This window comes from Zonotrichia albicollis, chromosome Z (genome assembly GCF_047830755.1).
Source record: "Zonotrichia albicollis isolate bZonAlb1 chromosome Z, bZonAlb1.hap1, whole genome shotgun sequence".
NCBI classification, from domain to species: Eukaryota; Metazoa; Chordata; class Aves; order Passeriformes; family Passerellidae; genus Zonotrichia; species Zonotrichia albicollis.
Window position 1 is genome coordinate 27,267,203 of NC_133860.1, and position 19,084 is coordinate 27,286,286.

Here is a 19,084-nt window from a genome sequence, read left to right on the forward strand (position 1 = left end):
GTCGGACTCTAAACTTTGGGCCACATATGTTCACCTCTGCAATAATAGCAAAAATATTTACATTTTTCTTATCATATGAGGCCTGATTTTGACTTCTGTATAATAATTATCAGAAGGTGATGGTATGGCGCCCTAATGTAGCTCCAGAAGCCATGGTGACATACTCTTTAATACAAAAAAATCCTTCTTTTTAATTTTGTGAAGAAAATGCTTCCTGATTAGTTTATTTTTGGTTAGTTTACTACAGCAACTAGATGTAACTTTTCTATGGCAGCTAAAGCAGATAGTGTGAAAAGGTAAAGTTAGGTCCTGGGCTTCTCTTCTTTGTCTAGTGCTAAAGGAAAGGTTTGTGTCCTCTCACCACTGCTTCTGACCACGGTTTTTGAAAGTCCATCCAATATCTCTTGAAGCATTCTCCATGGGTTCCTGACTGTGACCCTGAACTCTTCACGGCACTTCAATCCTTATGGAATTATAGTATTTCACACATTTCCTCGCTGCTCAGTTGAAACACTTACTATTGCATACAAGAAAATTCTGATACATGCACTTCACATATGATATGCTTTGTGATGCATGTGCGGAGTCCAGTCCTTTCAAGGATATCAAATCTTTAATTGAAAGGCACGCACTTTGTCCAAGACTTACTGGATGCACTGGAAGTGTGCATGCCAGTGCTGCAGATCCTGTGGTATACTTTTAATTCTTCTCAGAAGCATTAACCTATACAATGTATGCTTTCAATAGTGCCAACATTCCTTTGTTGTTGCCACCGTTGTTGTTGTTTTGTGGTTTTTTTGGGCAGGGGGTTGGTCTCTATTCATCTTTTAAACAAAGGAAATATCTTTTTCTCAGGGCTATTCATATCCTACAGCTATAATTAAAGACACCCAATAATGTTATTTTCTAGTGCCATCTGCCTCACACTGTTAGTTAACTCCCACACAGTAGCAGAAGCATCATGCATTAACATAAGTAATTCATTATTCCAGCACCCATGCCTTCTGTCATGAGAGAGAAAACATACAAAGCAAAATCTCAGTTTCTCTTCTCATTGAAGTAATCTGCCAACAGGTAAGTTGTGCTTCTTGTCATGATTTGACAGGGCTCTTGTTTTTTTCCATGAACAGTTAGACTATCCCTGGACATTGATAATCACCTTCAGTAACTAATTTTCTATGCAGAAATCTACAGTAGAAGTGCAGGGACTACCTAATCTTCAGCAAAGTGATTCCCAGTGTCAGACTTGAAATTAGTTTAAGGAAAACAATGTAAAGAAACTCTGAAAGGAAGTAGAAAAACAACCTTTTTGGAAGTACCAGTCTGGAAGGCAGTTAACTAGCTTTGATTTGAAGCTGGAGTTATTTAATATTCCCATTAAAGGGCCTTTTTCAAAAGGAATATGAAGATGGTCATGACATGCATGGGCAGGTTGCAGGTAGGAGGCATTATTAGAACAAAGGTGGATCAGGTCACATAGGAGAACTACTGAGCCTTGAGATGAAATGGGAGGAATTTTTAAAAGTATACATAAAAAGTGTCTTGATTACGAATAACCAAAATAATTTCTGCTATTAGCTATGGGGAGAATCAGCTGAAAACAACAGATAAAACATGCATGCCTTATCTGGTATGGCTGGACTCTTCCAGTCTGATGCAATGACAAAGGTATCAGATGTTACCCTAAGATCCATGAAGAAAAATATTTCCAGAGGGGAGTGTATATGCAACAATAAAAGGCAATACTATGACCTCATCTAAAGTCACCCCATCACCCAAATCCATGAAATATGTATTGAAATTCTGCCAGCATGGAGAAGTACTAGTATAGTGTGATAGACTTTGGGATTCAAGCATGCTGGCAGGGACATCATAGAATCACAGAATGTTAAGGGGTTGGAATTGACCTTAAAGATCATCTAGTCCCCAGCCTCCCTGCCATATGCAAGGACACCTCTCATATAACTCAGACCAGAAGCATGGCCGCAGGTCAGCTTAGGCTATGGGTGGAGGAGCCCAAGCTCCTTGAGATCACCTGTAGCAACTTCTTAGATAAATTCTAAATGAAATTTGGTGTGGTTTTAGAAAAGTGTTGTACATTAATTTGTTTTATTTTATGAATATGCAAATAAACTATTCACTGATGACCAAATAAGAGGTACTGAAGCACAAGACAAAAAACCCAAATAAGTATAAACTGGAATTAACAGCTCTAAGAAGCAAGACTAACTGTGTTGTAACAGTATATGGGCAGAACATATTAACAGAGCCTAGTTTGTTGGCAAAAGAAGTGGGTTCCCTTTATTCTGTTGGAGACACTTCCTGATATACATTCCTTAGACAGTTGCAGAAAATAAGACAAATATGCAATGAAGGTTTCTTGTCTTCTCTGTTACTTGAGGAAGAGTGGTACAGCTAGTACAAGAAATATATTCATATGAAGAGGAGATGGAAAGGCGTATCTGTCTTGTTTCTATTTGTGGCTGAAACCTAACTCTTTTCAAAGTTCATTTTGCTTTTTCTGGAAAAAGTCATCAGTACTACAAGCAAATGCAGGGGAAAAGAAAGTAATTGACATAATTACAGGTGAGAAGTTATGGGAGGATGGTAGAGAAATTAGGTCCATAAAGGCCAGTTAAAAATCACTGTGGAGCCAGGGAAGAAACAAGGGGCTGATAGCATACTAGTTCTGAGTAATGGGGTGATCCTCTTCCCAGAGTTGTAGGCAAGGCTGGTGGACAAGAAACCTGTGAAGCTTCCCACTTGATTTTTGCTGTGCATGGATTTGTAAGAAATGCTTACGGTCTGAGCCTTTCCTTTAGTTAGTAGATTAAAATGTTTCTGTCACACCTCTCAAAGAGCAGTGTCTGAGTACATGTAATGTGATGCTCTGCCTAAGGTCACTGCTGGCTCTGCACATTCATTTATAGGGCTACAAAGTGTAATATCAAGAGCTAAGAGTTCTGACTAAGTATTTAAGTCACCCTAAGATGAAATCCATTATGCCCATTTTCAGGTTGCGTCTTTTCTTATAACCCTAACATGAGGACAGCTGCATTGCTAGGAGCTGTTGCCAGAGAGCGGTGACCATGTCCTCCTTGGCCTCCTGTCTTTTGTTTATCTCCATCCCCATCTCCAAGGTTTCTGATGTTTTACTTGCATCTTTGCTGTCAGGTGGATGTTTTGGGGTTGAAGATGAGCTTGTGTAGCAAAGAGAAGTGAAATGGTGAATATGGTTTCTTTAAGTACATGGTAAGTGAAAAAACCAGTCATTCTCACCCTGGTTTCTGTTTGGTTTTTATCTTGCAATGCATTTTACACTTACTTGGCCTTACTTGGCTCTTGCACTTCCAAAAAAATAGTTGCCTATGTGGACCAGATACTGCTAGTCATCTTTGTGAAATTTTGCCATGTCAACCCAACAAGGAATAACTTTAATTGCAGAAAAGCACTGAATTAAGTTTCATTTTGAGGGCAGTACAAAATCATGATAATTATGGAAGTGTGATTTTTATAAAAATAGCTATCTTGACTTTCCAATCATTTGCATTAAAAAAAAATCAAAATGAGTGTTAATAATAGGTCAATCCAACTTAAACAAACAGCTATCTTGACTTTCTAATTGTTAGCATAAAAATTATCAAAATGGCTGTTAATAATAGGTCAATCCAACTTAAAAGAAACAAACTGTTTGGGACTGATAGCACATCAAAACATAAACAGAACTTTTACAAAGAAGTTTTAAAAATAAATTACACAGATAATGTTTAGATCACATGGCAAATAAGCAGGGATTTTGAAATGCGTAGCATACACTAACATTACTCTTAGCCAAAATGATGTTACATGAATCATAATGAACATAACATAGTATCTGGCCAACAAAATTTAGGAATTGTTAGCAAAATTCAAGTCAACATAATTATCAAACTTCTAGTCAATCACCAGTAATTTGAAGGGATAAAAATCTATGGCTTTGATGTATCTTGGCAACTGTTTGACTAATTTTTTTGATTTTAAAGTTAGGCTGACAAACTCTTAAGTATTTAAGAAAAATGTTGAGTGAAGTCCCTTCATGGCCTAATGGTCTGTAAACAAGTGGCTTATTACACCTTCCCACTACTCAGGATTAGCCTTTTACTCTAGTGTGCAGAGATGTAGAGGTTGGGTATATGGAGGAGCTGTCCTTTGCAAGTAATCAAAAAAAAAAAAAACCCAACCAAAACCTATTTGCTTAGTCATTAAAGTCATGAAAGTAATGATGTTCCCATTTCATGGATGAAAAGGGACACACAAATACCCTAAACGAATAATTCACAGTTAAATCAATCAATGAGACATCTCTTATGTGAACAACCAATTTACTGGCAGACAAAGGGGGAGAAAAAGTCTGTTCTATAAACAAATGACATCCAGAATATAGATGGAAAAAGAGCTACATGCAAAAGAAAATACGACATAAGAAACAACTCAAAGTGTGTCCATTAGTAACCAACACTGTCACTGTAAATTACTCTTTATAGATAGTCAACTGTTGGTTGTAAAAAATAACTTTTCTCACATTTTGAGGAAGAAGTAAGCAGAAACCATTGTGAAGTGAGATTTTTAGTGTTCTTTTAGATCTTTGTAAGGCCCAAAAAAACTTGCTTGTTGTGGCTTTTGAAAGGGCTTACTGTTGTTCTTGTACTCTGAGTTAGATGCATGGGAGAAATTCCAACAAGATATTCTCAAGAGGTCAAAACAAAAAAGACCTCACTGGCATATTTGCAAATTCAGAGAATTTTGGCAAAAGGTTTAGAGCAGCATTTAATCAACACAGAGCACTTCTCAAAGTATTAACTTACCGCATTCAACTTATCAAACTCTAAGCCTGTTTCAACTTTAAGCTACTCAGAAATTCTGAAAAGAGAGAATTGGAAGAAGAATAAAGAGAAAGAGAAAAATACAGAAAAGTTGTAGAAAAGCACACATATAGCTACCAGCTCCTGGCTTCCAGCAGTGTTTACCTCCTCTTGGAATTTTTATCAGCTAAAGAAATGTGCTTGCCTCGTGTTCAACCTTCAATACTTGGCTTTTTTGGGTCCTTCTGAAGTGGGACTTCTGACCTTCTGGCTACTCTGGGCCTGGACGGGGGCTCCAGGGACAGGGGTGGGGCATTGCTTCTGGTGCGGTGGGAATTGACAGGCATTGCCAGACTGGGATTACAGGTCTGGGGCACGGCAGGATGTTCCTTGCCTGAGCAAGGCCTGAACTCCGCAAATTCAAAATGTATTGAACCAGCAATCCTTTGAGTCTCTTACAATGTCCAAATTTTTTTAATTGAAGTTTATAAAAATGAAAGCTACTGGGCATGGATATCTTGTCTCATCTGTAAGTAGAAGGAGTTCTTTTGTTGAAATTTCAGGCTTGCTCTTTTTCTGCCAAGATAAATTATGGCAGGATATGACTCATCCCTTTCTCACTAGGGACTAATACCATCTGCTAAATTTGGTTTCAGAAAGATTTTGTGCCATTTTTTCTTTCTATAAATCTCGTCTCAAAGCATGGGTTTTTCTTTCATAGACGAAATCATGATACGCCAAGAATTTACTCTCTTACCTAAAAATATTGCCAATTTCATAAAGTCTATGAAGTTAGTATTGAAATAAAGCATTAGTAGATTCCATAAATTAATCTTAAGATCACCATTTACCAGGAGTTCTAAACTGGATGAGGAAACTTTCTCAAAGACTATCAGCAGAAAGAGGGAAGCAGCTTTGTTAAGAGTCAAGATATCATTAGATTTTAGAACACCACAACTGTTGCCTGGCTGCCTAAGCATCTCTTTTCTACTCTTCTGATTGACATTCTCCAGGTGATGGGGGCTGAAGACTGGTTGCATGCCCAGAGGAAGTGATGTAGTCTATGAGTAGACCTGGCTCCATCCTTGGTGACTACATATGCAGGGATATAATGTTAATTGAGCAAAAAACCTCATGAAACAATTCCGTTGTTTCCTTACCCTAGAAAAGGCAAGCAGAGAAAAAATCCTGGCACTTGTGTATTGCCAACTACCTAAGCAATTCAGATTCAGTTGCTGGGTATTGTGCACCTCCTTTGAACAAACTACAAAATTGTATTTTTGTAGTTTGTATTGTAGTTTGTATCACAATTGTATTATTGTGATAACCATACATTTCTTATTCTGCTCACAGTTGTTTTTACAACAAACAGTACTGTCATGTTGACAGTGTTTACTTGTTTTTATATGTGTCGTATTAGCAGAGTGGATGAATAAAGAGTTTGTAATACATACATATTTCATACATTTTTTCATATGCTTTACTCCGTTTTTTCTTCTTTCAAGATGCCAAAAACTGGATCATAATCTTCACAGATGTATTTGCTGTTTGAAATTACTAAACCAGTAATTCCTGTGAATTATCCTTACTTGCGTGCTGTTTGTTTTGCCATTTTGCATTTGGAGAAGTTGTGCTGTTTCATATGAACAGCATCCCTTTCTTAGATTGAATGAACATCTTATTGTGAATTGGTTTCTTGTTGTAAATTTAATTCTAATTAATTATTGGGGGAAAAAATAGGAGGCTATTTTTTTTGTCAATACTCTTTCCTAAAAAACCTACTTTCTAGTTGCTTCTGAGAATAGCTAGAAATTTGTTCAAAGGCTGCTCAAGGAATAGAACAAAAATAGAGTCAAATGCATTTATTTGAAAAAGGGATCATAAAATACTGATAATTTTAAATCAATATGTTTATTCTGATGATGATTATCATTCTCTCTCTGTGAGGTTTGAATCTGAGAAAAATGACAGAATTTCTAAAATAAGGCTCAAGACTTGAGCATCCCAATCCCCATACAAAGAAATGAACTTGCATCGTAAGGAAGAGAAATGGATTTTGACAGGGCTGAACTCACCAAAGTTTAAGAAAAGTAAAGAGCCCACTGGAACCTCTAAAGAACCTTTTTTCTCCCTTTTTATGGCAATGAAAATGTTTGTGTTGCAAAGAACTAGATGTAATTTCAATATGCATGTCTTCAATCATTTTAGCCTCACTCTCATGAATGACAACATAAGATTGATACTTGAGTACATTTCAAATCAAGATTTTTTTTCATAGGTCCTGTCATGAGTGTTTTGAATACAATGTTTTCCCACTGAAAATGGTGTCCCTTCTGCAAACATTAGGACAGTCAACAATCTATTTTTCTATAGCACTTCTCCAAGGAATAAGAAAAATATCTATAGTATCCTGAAAAACTAAACTTGTGTATTTAGAATTGCACCTAGTAAAATAATTTTCCAGAGGTATAATTATCAAGATCTGACTTGCTAAGTGTAAACGTCAAAAAATATTACACAAATTGTGCTGCCCTGTAATGTCCAAAACTTTAACACAGGAAATAGTTAATGGAACAACTGTCTTCATATCTTCATGTCACATCACTCACTCAAATCAATCTGTGCCAATTTTCATCTGATCCTCAAGTGAACTGTCTAAGGGAATTAATTATTATGGAGGATTGCCATACTTCTTAGGCTAAAAATACTTTCTGTGCTACACAGAAGGGTGGCATCCACTCAGAAGAGAACAAATTCCTCTGGCCTTTAAGGATAATGAAGATCTGAGTTTCTAAAATTTTCAGTTTTGTGAAAATTTCTAAAATTTTCAGCCTGTTCAGTGTAGCTGGCTTCAAAATGGTTAGACTTTATAAGAAGTAGTGCAACCAAGATCAGACTAAATGCCTCTAAATTACTATTGAGCATTCAGAGGAAATTTATTTTCTCCATATTATGCCCATGATATGGCTTGAAACAGTTTGGGTGTGTTTGGGTGCAAAGTTAGTATATTTTTCCTTTTGATTGTACTATACAAAATTTAGTCCTAAAATCCACAATTCTGTCTGTCAAGCACAAAAATGAGTCGTAAATGCTGAGCTAAATAAAAATCCTACCAAGCCTAGTAAAGATTAAAGTCTACCACATACTAAGTTTGAGTTCTGAGTTTTGCCTGACTCCTGAAATTTATGTACTACACTTTCTAAGTATGTGTATCTTGTAAGTAGCATCCTTTGAAATATGGAATTTGGTGTTTTTCACATGGAGCATCTCTGGTTTTTTTTTGTCTCCATCTTTTTTTCTTTCAGATAATTGTGGAGTTTTTCAGCAAAGACATGAAAAGTAGGAATACTAACCCTGCTAGATAAGTAATTTGGTTATTTCTGCTCCCAAGTCTTAAAACTAGTTCATTCTGGACTGGGTGGTAGCTCTGTCCAAAACCAGTTTCACTGGGAGCAGGGAACCAATATGGTTTCATTGAAATTCTGCTACAAAATCAGTTGGGAAACAAAAAGTCATGGTACCAATAGAAAAGGCAGGAAGAATCCATTTTCAAAGTTTCTAGTCTGAAATGTGGATATTGGGAGATCTACCAAAAAATCAAACAGAAGTAATAAACTGTCACAGACAGACTTTTGTATGTCTGATTCTTTACCCTGCCCCAAAATTATCTTAAAGGTGAGACACAGCACAGAGGTTGACTTAGTAAACTTGTTGGGCTAATTGACTTGTTTATGCCTTAGACTAGCACTGATTAAATGGAGCAGAAGCAGGTCATGTACAAGGAGGAAGAGAAGAATGGCAGGCAAAAAAACACCCTGTGAATACACAGAATACAAGATAGAATTGCATGACAGAGAAGACTGGATAGTTGTATTGTGGTTGTATGGGGAAAGCACAAGCCAGCACATATCAAACACATTGTGAAGATTATTCACACAAATAATGACATGTACTATCAACAATTCAAAATTACTCTTTAAAGCATAAGAGATAGGGTCATCTATGTGTGCATAAACTTCTCTCTGCTATGTTGTCCCCACAAACAGCAATATAGGAATATTCTGATTTAGAGGTTGTGTCTAGATTATTACCTTTCACAGCCATCAGTGAACTTACCCTCTGTGATAGTTTTTCAGTATTTTCTTCATTTTGATCCTTTTCAACAATTAGTCCCTAGAACATTGGCTTAACTTTGCCTCCATGGAAGTAAACTTCACAGTTCAGTTATCTTAATCTATTTTTTATGTTTCAAGTAATCAGAGTTTGCAGCCTCGTGTTAATTTTTTCTTCCCTTTCATACTTTTCCAAGCCAAGAAGCCTAGACTGTTTAAGTTCTTTTAATACAAATTCCTTTTCCTATGTAATCATACTTATTGCTCTTTCCTCACATCTTTGTTAGCTTCTATTACATCTTTTTTTTGTTTTTTTTTTTTTTTGTTTTGTTTTTTTTTTTTTTTTTTTTTTTCTGAAAGGAAGAACCAAAACTTCGCAGAATATTCAAGCCATAGAAGCAGGAGAAATTTGAGCCATGACATGATAATATTTCTGTGTTTCTTCAGTTATTATTTTCCTAGTACCTCTGGATACTTTTTTTTGTCTCTGCATTGAATCCTGAGTGTTTTTCCAGTGTCTTAGCATTTAATGTATAGCTCATCACTGTACACATGCAATCACAAATATTTTTGCCCTAGTTGGACTAATTTGCAATGCTTGGCAAAAACTTTTGGTGGCAAGATAGATGCAGATTTGATTACTGAAAAACTGTCTCATGACAGAATTCAAACAGCTTTCAGAGATCATTTATGAAGATGCTAAATAGCATTAAATTCAACATTTAGCTTGGTAGGATCTTCTTGGTAACATCTGCAGGAGGACAACTAGACAGGTAAGAAAGTAATAAAACCATGAAAATGTAGAGCTAGACTCTTTAAATATGTAAGGACAAAAAAGTATTGAGGAAGTAAGAAACAACAGCTGAAATGAGATATGGCTTAAAATCCTGTTCAAAAGTAACAGATGTCAAGTGCAGATCACTGTAATGACCTAGGCATGGACTCAGACCAGCAGGGATACTGAGACATTTATTGAGAAAAATGAGCTGCTTTTTTACCTTTCTTCAAATGTATAAAAATTCATTTCTTTCCTGTAATATATGCTATGGAGAGATTGTATTTTATAAAATTGTGAAATCCAAACTAGTCTCTGACTACAAGCAGCCCAAAGACAGATGTCTACTTCAATGCTGAGATTCCTGGAGGTGACAGGAGAACAATCCTCAGTTAGCTTATGAATAGATGTGCCCAGCTTGATGATCGCTGCTATCCCGAGTGAACAGAAGACGGCTAAGAACGATCATCGCCCTGTTGATAATATCAATCAAGATAGCGAGAGTTGATCATCGCCCTGTTGATAAGATAATTCAAGATAGCAAGAGCTGATCATTGCCCTGTTGATACCATCAATCGAGATAGCAAGAGTCACCAGAAAGATACATCTGAATATGCGACTTCCCTGGACACTATTAACACTGGCTATCGACCAGGAAACAGTGATTTTCAAGCTCTGCGCAGTGAAAGAAGTGGTCTTGAATATGCAGAGTTACAAAAGAAACTGCGACTCCTCTGCCTCAGGCATAATAAACTGTATAAAACAGCCCTGCAAAAAGCAGCTTTCATAAACGGGGAGGGATCTGATGCGATAGAGGCTGGATCTAGGTTCACGCAGTGCTGACCCTGTGCTTGAGACTGTCTCTTTGGCTTTGGTGGTTATGAGGACTGTATTTTGGTCCCGGAAAAAGATAATTTTTTTTTTTTTTTGCATTTTGGATAATATGGCTTCTCGATTGATCATTTATAACATTTCCTTATATGGTATTTTTCCCTAAGCAACCCTATCCCACATTGCCATGTCAGCAACATACTTTCTTAATGCCCTTTATAGGGGCGGCCACACGCTGTTCAGGTGTCTGGCAGGTTCTGGCAAGCTCCTGTCCAAAGGGCATCTGCCGTGTGGCATGTCCTCCCTCCAAGGTCATACAAAGACAAGCTTCTCTGCGGCTATGGCATTCCGCAGGCATGTTCTGCAGCCTGTAGCCCAACTCTATCTTGTCTCTCTTCAGGCTCCAAATGAGGACACAAAGAGTAAAAGGTAAACAAGAGAGGTAAGGGATAAAGAGACAGCTTACTTGAATTTATTTAAAAAATTCTTAAGGTAAGAAGGAAGCCCATGTGAACAGGTTTGTGTTTCATCCAGTGTTGGGTGTTCAATTTGATTTACATCATCACTGACATTGCTGGTAACTCTGTGGACATCAGCAAAAATCCCTGAAAAATCTTTAAAAGTCACTGTGTAAATTCACAGGTACTCTCTGATCCTGAGCCTCTAATGCAACTCTGAGCACCCTCTTCAAGATAGCATTTCAATACAGGGAGAGAATATGTAGAAAAGAGGAGGGACAGTGGTTGGCAGATGCCAGGACATAACAAAGAACAGATGGGCTCTGAAGAGGAAATGATCTCACTACTGATGGTCTGGCCCCTCAAAAATCTGCTGCCAGCCATGCTTTGCAGTATACGTGAACCTCAGTTTGCAAAACACCATTGATCCGGTGTCCTTCTTCCCCTTCACATTAGCTCAGATTCTACCTCTCAGCTGTCCTGGAATGGGCTATGACTGATCAAAATTATTGTACTGCAACAAATAAGCTGCAACAAACAAGCTGCAACAAACATTTTACAACAAATTCAAAGGACAGCAGTCCATTAGAAAACATACCGACCAGGAAGACACCTGAATTTTCAAGCCTCAGGATTAGACGTTGCAGTAAAAAGGTCAGTAAAGTCTCCTTTTTAAATTTGTGATGGATCAACAGTGTGCATCTGAACTTATAACATCAGATATTTTGCTGCTTAGTAGTATTATTTCCTGTTATAGGACATTTCTAAGGGATTAAATTTATGTAATTTTATTTAAAGTTTACTTTTTTCCTCATAAGGAGAAAAGGCAATATGTTAGAGTAGAATATTGTTATAATTTTTTTCTCATTTATGACATCCTTCTGTAGTTATTCTAAAACTTATCATAAAGCAAACAGCAGCACAGCAGAAAGAATTTCTTTTAGAGAAATGTTGTTAGAAGAAAAAGTATAAGGATGCCTGAACAAATAAAAGAAAAAGTAATAACTCATCTACCCATTCATATCTTAGAAAAGCAGTGGTGAATTAATTTCCCTTTTTGCCAGAAGTACAGTGATTGTATTTTGCTGTCTATTAGGAATTACTTCTCTTCTTGACCCTGCTTGTCACCTTCTTTATATTTCTGTTTTAAAGTAGAGTCCTGGGTTGACTATATGATGTTTTTATCCCCAATCGTCTCGTTCTGTTATGCTGAATAGTAAGTTTTGCACCTTTAAGGCTTGTTGCAGAGAGTGATGGGGGGAGAGAAGAAGCGCACAGTTTTTTTTTCCAGACACTGTTCTCACTCCTCCACTTTCCTGCTGCTGGACTGTGTTGTCTGCAGATGGACAGATAGCGTGACAGAGCTCTCTTTTGTCTTTATTTAGTTTAGCTAGCTGAGGCAAAGAAGTTCCCCGGACTGTGGTTTTCTCCCTTTTCTTTGGACCTCTTGAAACTGCTCTGGACTGAACACCCAGGGGAGCACCAGCAGCTGCAGCTGTGGCCCACTGGGCCGGGCCTGGCCTGCAACAATTCCAGCACCGGAGGGACTGATCAGAGACTGAATGAGCTGCAACCCGGGGACGGGGTTTTCTCAGTTTGTCATCTCTTTTGGAGTGACAAGGGGTTTTATTGGTTAATATTGTTTAGGTTTTATTGTTTAATAAACAGTTTTTTTCCCTTTTCTCCAAGGAGGTATTTTCTCCTGGACCGGTTGCGGGGAGGGCCGATTGAATTTGCTTTCCTATTGGAGCCCCTTTGGGGATTCTCTCCCAAATTTGCTCTAAGCCAGGACAATTAAAAAAATAGGTCCAAGAGATTAATGGAAGAAATTTCTTTGACGAGGAAGTAGACTCTCAAGCCATTAAAGAGGACTGAGCAAATCTTTGGCCTGCTTCACTGTGCACAACACTTCAGTGTTTCAGTAGGTAACTAGCAAAAACTGAACAACACGCTATAATAAACCAACAAGTTTAATTGGTGATGCTGACTTGTTCCATATCAAACCAGAATAGTTCTATCTCTTTGGGTGAAACTCAGCTTACTTTTGTGAATTTCCCAAAACTTACAGTGCTTTGGAGAAGTTGCCAAATCTTAAAAAAACCCCAGGTTTTTCTACAGTTCTCCACATATTTTTTTTTGAAATGCCTACTGTGTCTGTTCAGCATCCATATTTTCAGAGATATTCCAATAGGACTATTGTAAAAATTAATCCACAAACATCAGAGGTTTTTGTCCAAAAATAGGACAGAGGAGTCCTTTTACTTTATTTGACTAAAGGGAGAGGCCATGGGGCATTTCCCTGGGGTGTCTTAAATGTTTGGAGGACACAGCCTTCTTTTTTATCCTAATTTCCCAGCCGCATTTCCCTTCTCTCTTTCCCCATTGGCTGAGGTACTGGAGAGGTACAGACTTCCTGATACACTTGATTCCAAAGATTTCCCTCTAATGTATAACCTTTTAAAATTTTTAGTTCTTACATAATTTAGGGGTTTTTCTTTCATTGTTTCTTTCATCTTTCAATGTCTAATTTCATTTATCAGCAAACCGAACGTTTATTTGTAAAGGCAAATATCTTTTTCCATTCATCAATCAGTGGAATCCTTCCCATTGTTTCTTTTATCTCCCAGTGCTACTTTTATCTACCAGCAGACCTACAGTTTGTTTTAAAGACAAATCCACTATTCCTCTCAGGACTATGGAGTGACTTCACCTCACCATGTTGCTAATTGTGCACAAACACAAGCCCACAATTATTCCTGTAATCTGCATGCAGATATCTTTTAATTATTACATTTTTAATACTTAAATTTGCTGAGAAAAAGGAAAAAACAGGTGAGGGTCGGCATTCTGACAGTGCATGGAAGATGTAAAGTTTGAAATCCAGCCCTGCAAATATGTCTGGAACTAATGATTTGGGAAATTGGCTTAATTTAGTCATTCTGTACTATTCCCATCTATGCAGAGCTGGAGGAGATTGCTGGACAGGGCTGGTTGTGTAATCACAATCATCACAGTGATGTACTTCTGAGTTAGCTGAGGTCCTCCCATGGGGCAAATGTGTTCTAACATTTTATAGATTCCTGGTCAGCAACACAAGAAAACCCCAAAATGCAGCCTGACACTGAAAAGGGGAGTATTTCTGCAATGAAAAAGATGTGAAAATGTAAGCATTCAAGTGAAAATTCAATCCTTCACAGTACAGAGCTTCTGTGAAGTCTCTTTTATCATGGCACCTTTCTGAATAGTGAAGCCAGATAAGAAAAAGAAATGTGCATATACAAGTAGTTGAGTAATGTATTAGTCATGTTTGGTACTTTGTTTCTTTTGGTAAACTGACCTTATCCTGGGAAAAAAATGCAGACTGTTGTTAGATAAGTTTTGCTGAAAAGCCTGAATTATCAGTGTGTAAGGTTTCTCTATTGTCTCATTTTAAATGATGGTCAATCACAATCCTCTTTTTCCTTCTTCTGTGTTGATGATACTGTGTTGATAAAGCAATGTGATTTGCTTGCTGTTTTTGTTGTTCTTGTAATTTTATGATCAGATGGTCTGTGTTCCATGCTTTAACCAACAAGCCCAGTTTGCAAGAATTAAAGTAATTGTCCAGTGGAAATGTGATAACTTTAATTACTTTTCTGCCAATACAACTTTGCTTAGATTACAGAGTGGGATCCAGTTTTTAAAAACTGCTCATCGTGGTGTAAATGCAGAAACACCAAAGACAGTATTATTGCTGCACTGGATGAAAGTCCATAATGGTCATCAGTGGAAGGGTGACAGGGCTCAGGGGAGTGACATTGGAAAAAGATATGGTCTGGTTGTGAGCAGAGAAGTGGAACACAGTCTTCAGACCACCTCACATGGACAGCTGCACTGTTGTATGGTTGTCAGCAATTTATCACTGCTGCTCAGCCATTTGCTTCAAGAAGACTGCTGCAGCTATATGATATCAATGAAGAATCAGCAGCCTGAACACACCAGAGGAAATACATGTGACATTTCTTGAGCTCCTCTGAGTGAACTGCTTTCTTGCCCTCACACTGGGAAAGAAGTGTCCTAGGGAAGTTCACAGGAGGAAAGGAACCTAGATTGCTGGCTTATAGACATGTTTCTAGGATAAAGACTTTAATTTTACCCTAAATATATATGTAGAAACCCAGGGCACCAGGAATATTTTCCTGGCTGCTCTGGGGTGCCCTGACCCTCAGGGGAGCACTGACTTTGTCCCTCATTTATGAAGAAAGTTTCCTAGACTTCAAGATATATTAGAATCCACAAAAGTGTGAAAGAGATTATAGAGAGTACTGTGTGTGATGGTGTTAACAGGGGTTTTCAGCTGAGGGAAGAGACGAGAATGTTGTCTCCATGTTCAGAAGGTTTGATTTATTATTTTATGATATACATTACATTAAAGCTATACTAAAAAGAATAGAAGGAAAAGTTTCATCTCAGAAGGCTAGCTAAGTTAAGAATAGAAAAGACAAGAATGATAACAAAGGCAGTTGCCTCAGACTCTCTGTCTGAGCTAGCTCCACTGTGGTTGGCCATTAATTACAAACAAGCACATGAGACCAATTACAGATGGACCTGTTGCATTCCACAGCAGCAGATAACCATTGTTTACATTTTGTTCTTGAAGCCTCTCAGCTTCTCAGAAAGAAAAAATCTTAAGAAAGGATTTTTAATGAAAAGATGTCTGTGGCATAGGTGTATCACTTATCTCTCCTAGGTTTTGGTATTTTTAGTATATTGTGGATGGAAGGAAGATGGAGGGCACAGGGTGTTGTCCTGGGTTTCTTCTTCATCCTTCTTTTTCTTCTTCACGGGTTTGGGTGGCGTTATATAATTGGGCAGAAAAGTCTGCATTGCAGGCTCTTTGGGATCAGTTTTGGGTTAAAAGGGAAAATAATCTAGGTGTCAGTTCTTAATTGGATAGTTTAGTCTTAAAAGACCTTGTAACAAGAGAATGTTAGCCATTTTGTGCTTTCTAATGAAAAGCTGCCAAACTCACAGTTGGGAGACTGTTTTACTGATAAGAAATAATAAAACACCTGAGTCCGAACATGTACTGTCTCAAGTGTCTTCAATCCAGACCCAGAGAAACTGATATATATAGACTTATCAAAAAAACATTGTGTGCTTGGCTTAGGTTGAAAGATGTAGCTGGGAGTGTGTATTCTATTTGCCCTCTGTAAGAGGTGGGGCAGTTATATTCTGGTAATTGTGCAGTTTTCTTTATCTCTTCTGCAACCCATCCTCCCTCCAGTGAGATATCTTCTGTTAATGGACCACTGAATCTTACTGCATGACTGATAAAATTAGATCATCCCATTGTGAGATGCTCTGCCCATGGGGAGAAGCCAAGCATTCCTACCTGAATATAATATGAGATTTGGAACACCAGAGACAGCCTTTCCCCACTGTATTCCCAAAGGAGCACCTTTTTCTCCTCTGGATTCTCAGAGGAAGACCAGCCCCATCTATACCACCACTAGACCTTCAGAAGAAAACTCCACCCTTCTACAGGATCACTGCTTCAACAGAACCACTTCTGTCACTCCAGGAGGACTGTAGACACCATTTAATTGGATTGCTACCAACACCCTGAAGCACAGGGTGTCAGGTCGTATTCTGACTGTCAGTGGGTTTGGTTTTTTTTTTTTTTTTGTTTGTTTATAGTATTGCATTTCTATTTTTAATTTTTCTAGTAAAGAACTGTTATTCCTATTCCCATATCTTTGCCTGAGAGCCTCTTCATTTCAAATTATAATAATTCAGAGAGAGGGGTTTATATTTTGGATTTCAAGGGAGGCACTTGCTTTCCTTAGCAGACACCTGTCTTTTCAAACCAAGACAGATTTTGGCGCCCAATGTGCAGCACAACGGCATTGAGAGGAAAAAGGTGAAAAAGGAATAAGTGTTCTTAAATAACCTTATTTTTGTGTGCTGATATAGAAACCTTATCAAGTGTCACCATGTGGTCTAGCTTACCCTGGTTTGGGTGGCACATGGTCATGGCTATATTGCTCCCATTTGCAGGCCCTTATTTCAACATGGGTCCTATAACTAAGACTACTGTGGCTAACTCAATTTACTCTATGGGTTAATGAGGTGAGGAATTAATGGATCTTTAACTTCCTCTTAAAGTCAAGCACATGGATTCAGAGCTATGACACAGTAATTGTATGTTTTGGGGGTTACTTTAATAATGGTACCTACAGTGAGGAAATGACACAGGAGTAAATTTTCTTCCAACCCTTCAACAAGCTCTTTGGGTCTGCCCAACCAAATTTTCGAAGGGCTCAAATCCACTTTAAATGCTAATGCTATCATAGAGTAGTTGGTGTTGCTGATATGCCTGTTAAAACTATTCTATTTAGCATTCAGAGATGAGAGAACATTAACCTGGATAACCACCCTGACACCTATCCCAGAGACTAGGGATGCTGCCCCAGAGTCTGTCCCTGCCCCACAGGCCACCTGAGAAATGAATCCCCCAGACTGGATGGGCAAAATTTTGCAAATCTTAGAGAAGAAAGGCAAAATCAGGAAATCTGGAAATGGTGTAGATATGAGCAAAGGTAAAGGAAAGGCCATGAACCAGATCAGAGACCTATGGCAAAGCACATAGGTCCCAGGTTGAGCCAGAGTGAGAGCTTCCAACAAGACGAGATTAAAGAGAAAAGTGGTGGAGCTATAAGAAGGAAGAAACCCCCAAACCTCTGGGCATCCAGAACCAATACCTCAGATCTCAAAATAGATTTAAAGCTAATTATTCCATATTAGTCTGTGAAATTAACAAATTCTTCTCCATTATGCAACAAGGGGCGGCTTCCTTTGTTACTGATTAAAGGTTGAATTACACAGCTGACATGAAGATTAGTATTTTGTTCCAGCTGATAATTTTCTGTGTTAACACATTGAAGGGAAAAAAAACCCTTAGAGAAAAAAACCATGGTAGAAAAGTATTGATGCCAGCTGGTCCTGAATCCTCTCATTTGACAAGAAGCAAGTATTTGACTCATAATTATCCCTATTCTTAAAAAAAAAAAAAAAAGGTACATTGAATACACCACGTTACATGTTTTTTCTATACCAAGTATGTAGTTGGAACTGGATATGATGCAAAACTCTGCTAAGATTGTCAGTTACTGACAGAGTCAGCTACTTTTTGAGCACTTGAGTGGTGGGAATCACTAGATGGCAGGAGAGCCCCGAGGGGACTGGCCTGGACCATGCTTGGGTTTGGTTTCTCCTTAGCACCAATAAAAATCTTCAAATGCACTGGGTTTTCTTTTTCCCTGGCAATAAGAAGCAGGTTCACTAATTTTCCTTCTGTTCAGAGAACTTTCAACCATCCAATTTTCCCCTGTGTAGATTTGTTGATTTAAGCAAGGTTGCATTAGGGAAAAAAATTATAACCGCTGTCTCTTTACTTTTGCAGCACACCTATAAAGGTTTTAAACACTATCTGCACCTTAAATGTATGAAAAATTGCCTTATTCCACCACACACCATAATTTACTCCAGCGTGGAATATCTACTTAAAAGTTTTTTTGATCTTTTGGTCTTGATTTAAAATAACAGGAGAGAAAGCCCAAGTAAAAACAAAAGCAAAGTGAAATTAAGCCTCAATGCCTAGCAATACATGAATAACAGGTCCGTTGTAATTTAAAGTGTATTTGAAATACTTCTGTTATGCATCCTCTGGAAAAAGAATTTATTCCTGAAAAATGTATGGCATACATGGGAACTGAACACAATTATTAATTTAATGTGCTAGTGATATAGTTATGATTATACAGCTGTAATAGATTTTCTAGTTTCTGATTTGCTTTCTACAAGTCCATAACCTCCAGAGATTTTTAATCTTATGTTTGTTTTTTAAAGTGCTTTGAAGCACACAGGTTTTTTGCCCTGTGTTCACAATGTTTTCATATTCTTTCTCAAAGTAGAAATGTTTGAAATTGTTAAAATATTAGCTCCAACAAAAAGAAGAATTTGAAACCCAGAGACCTCTAGCCTGCCCAGACATGAAACTCAGATTTTTATGGCCTATGTAACAAT

The 19,084-nt window shown here is 37.8% G+C and overlaps 1 long non-coding RNA gene across 1 annotated transcript; it reads left to right on the top strand.

The window, feature by feature from the left end:
- Window positions 1-953: 953 nt before the first annotated feature.
- Window positions 954-16,616, top strand: LOC141727179 (uncharacterized). Its single transcript, XR_012578229.1, has 4 exons — window positions 954-1,074; window positions 3,175-3,252; window positions 11,474-11,671; window positions 12,403-16,616. It is a non-coding gene; the product is annotated as an uncharacterized LOC141727179 (long non-coding RNA).
- The last annotated feature ends 2,468 nt before the right edge of the window (window positions 16,617-19,084 follow it).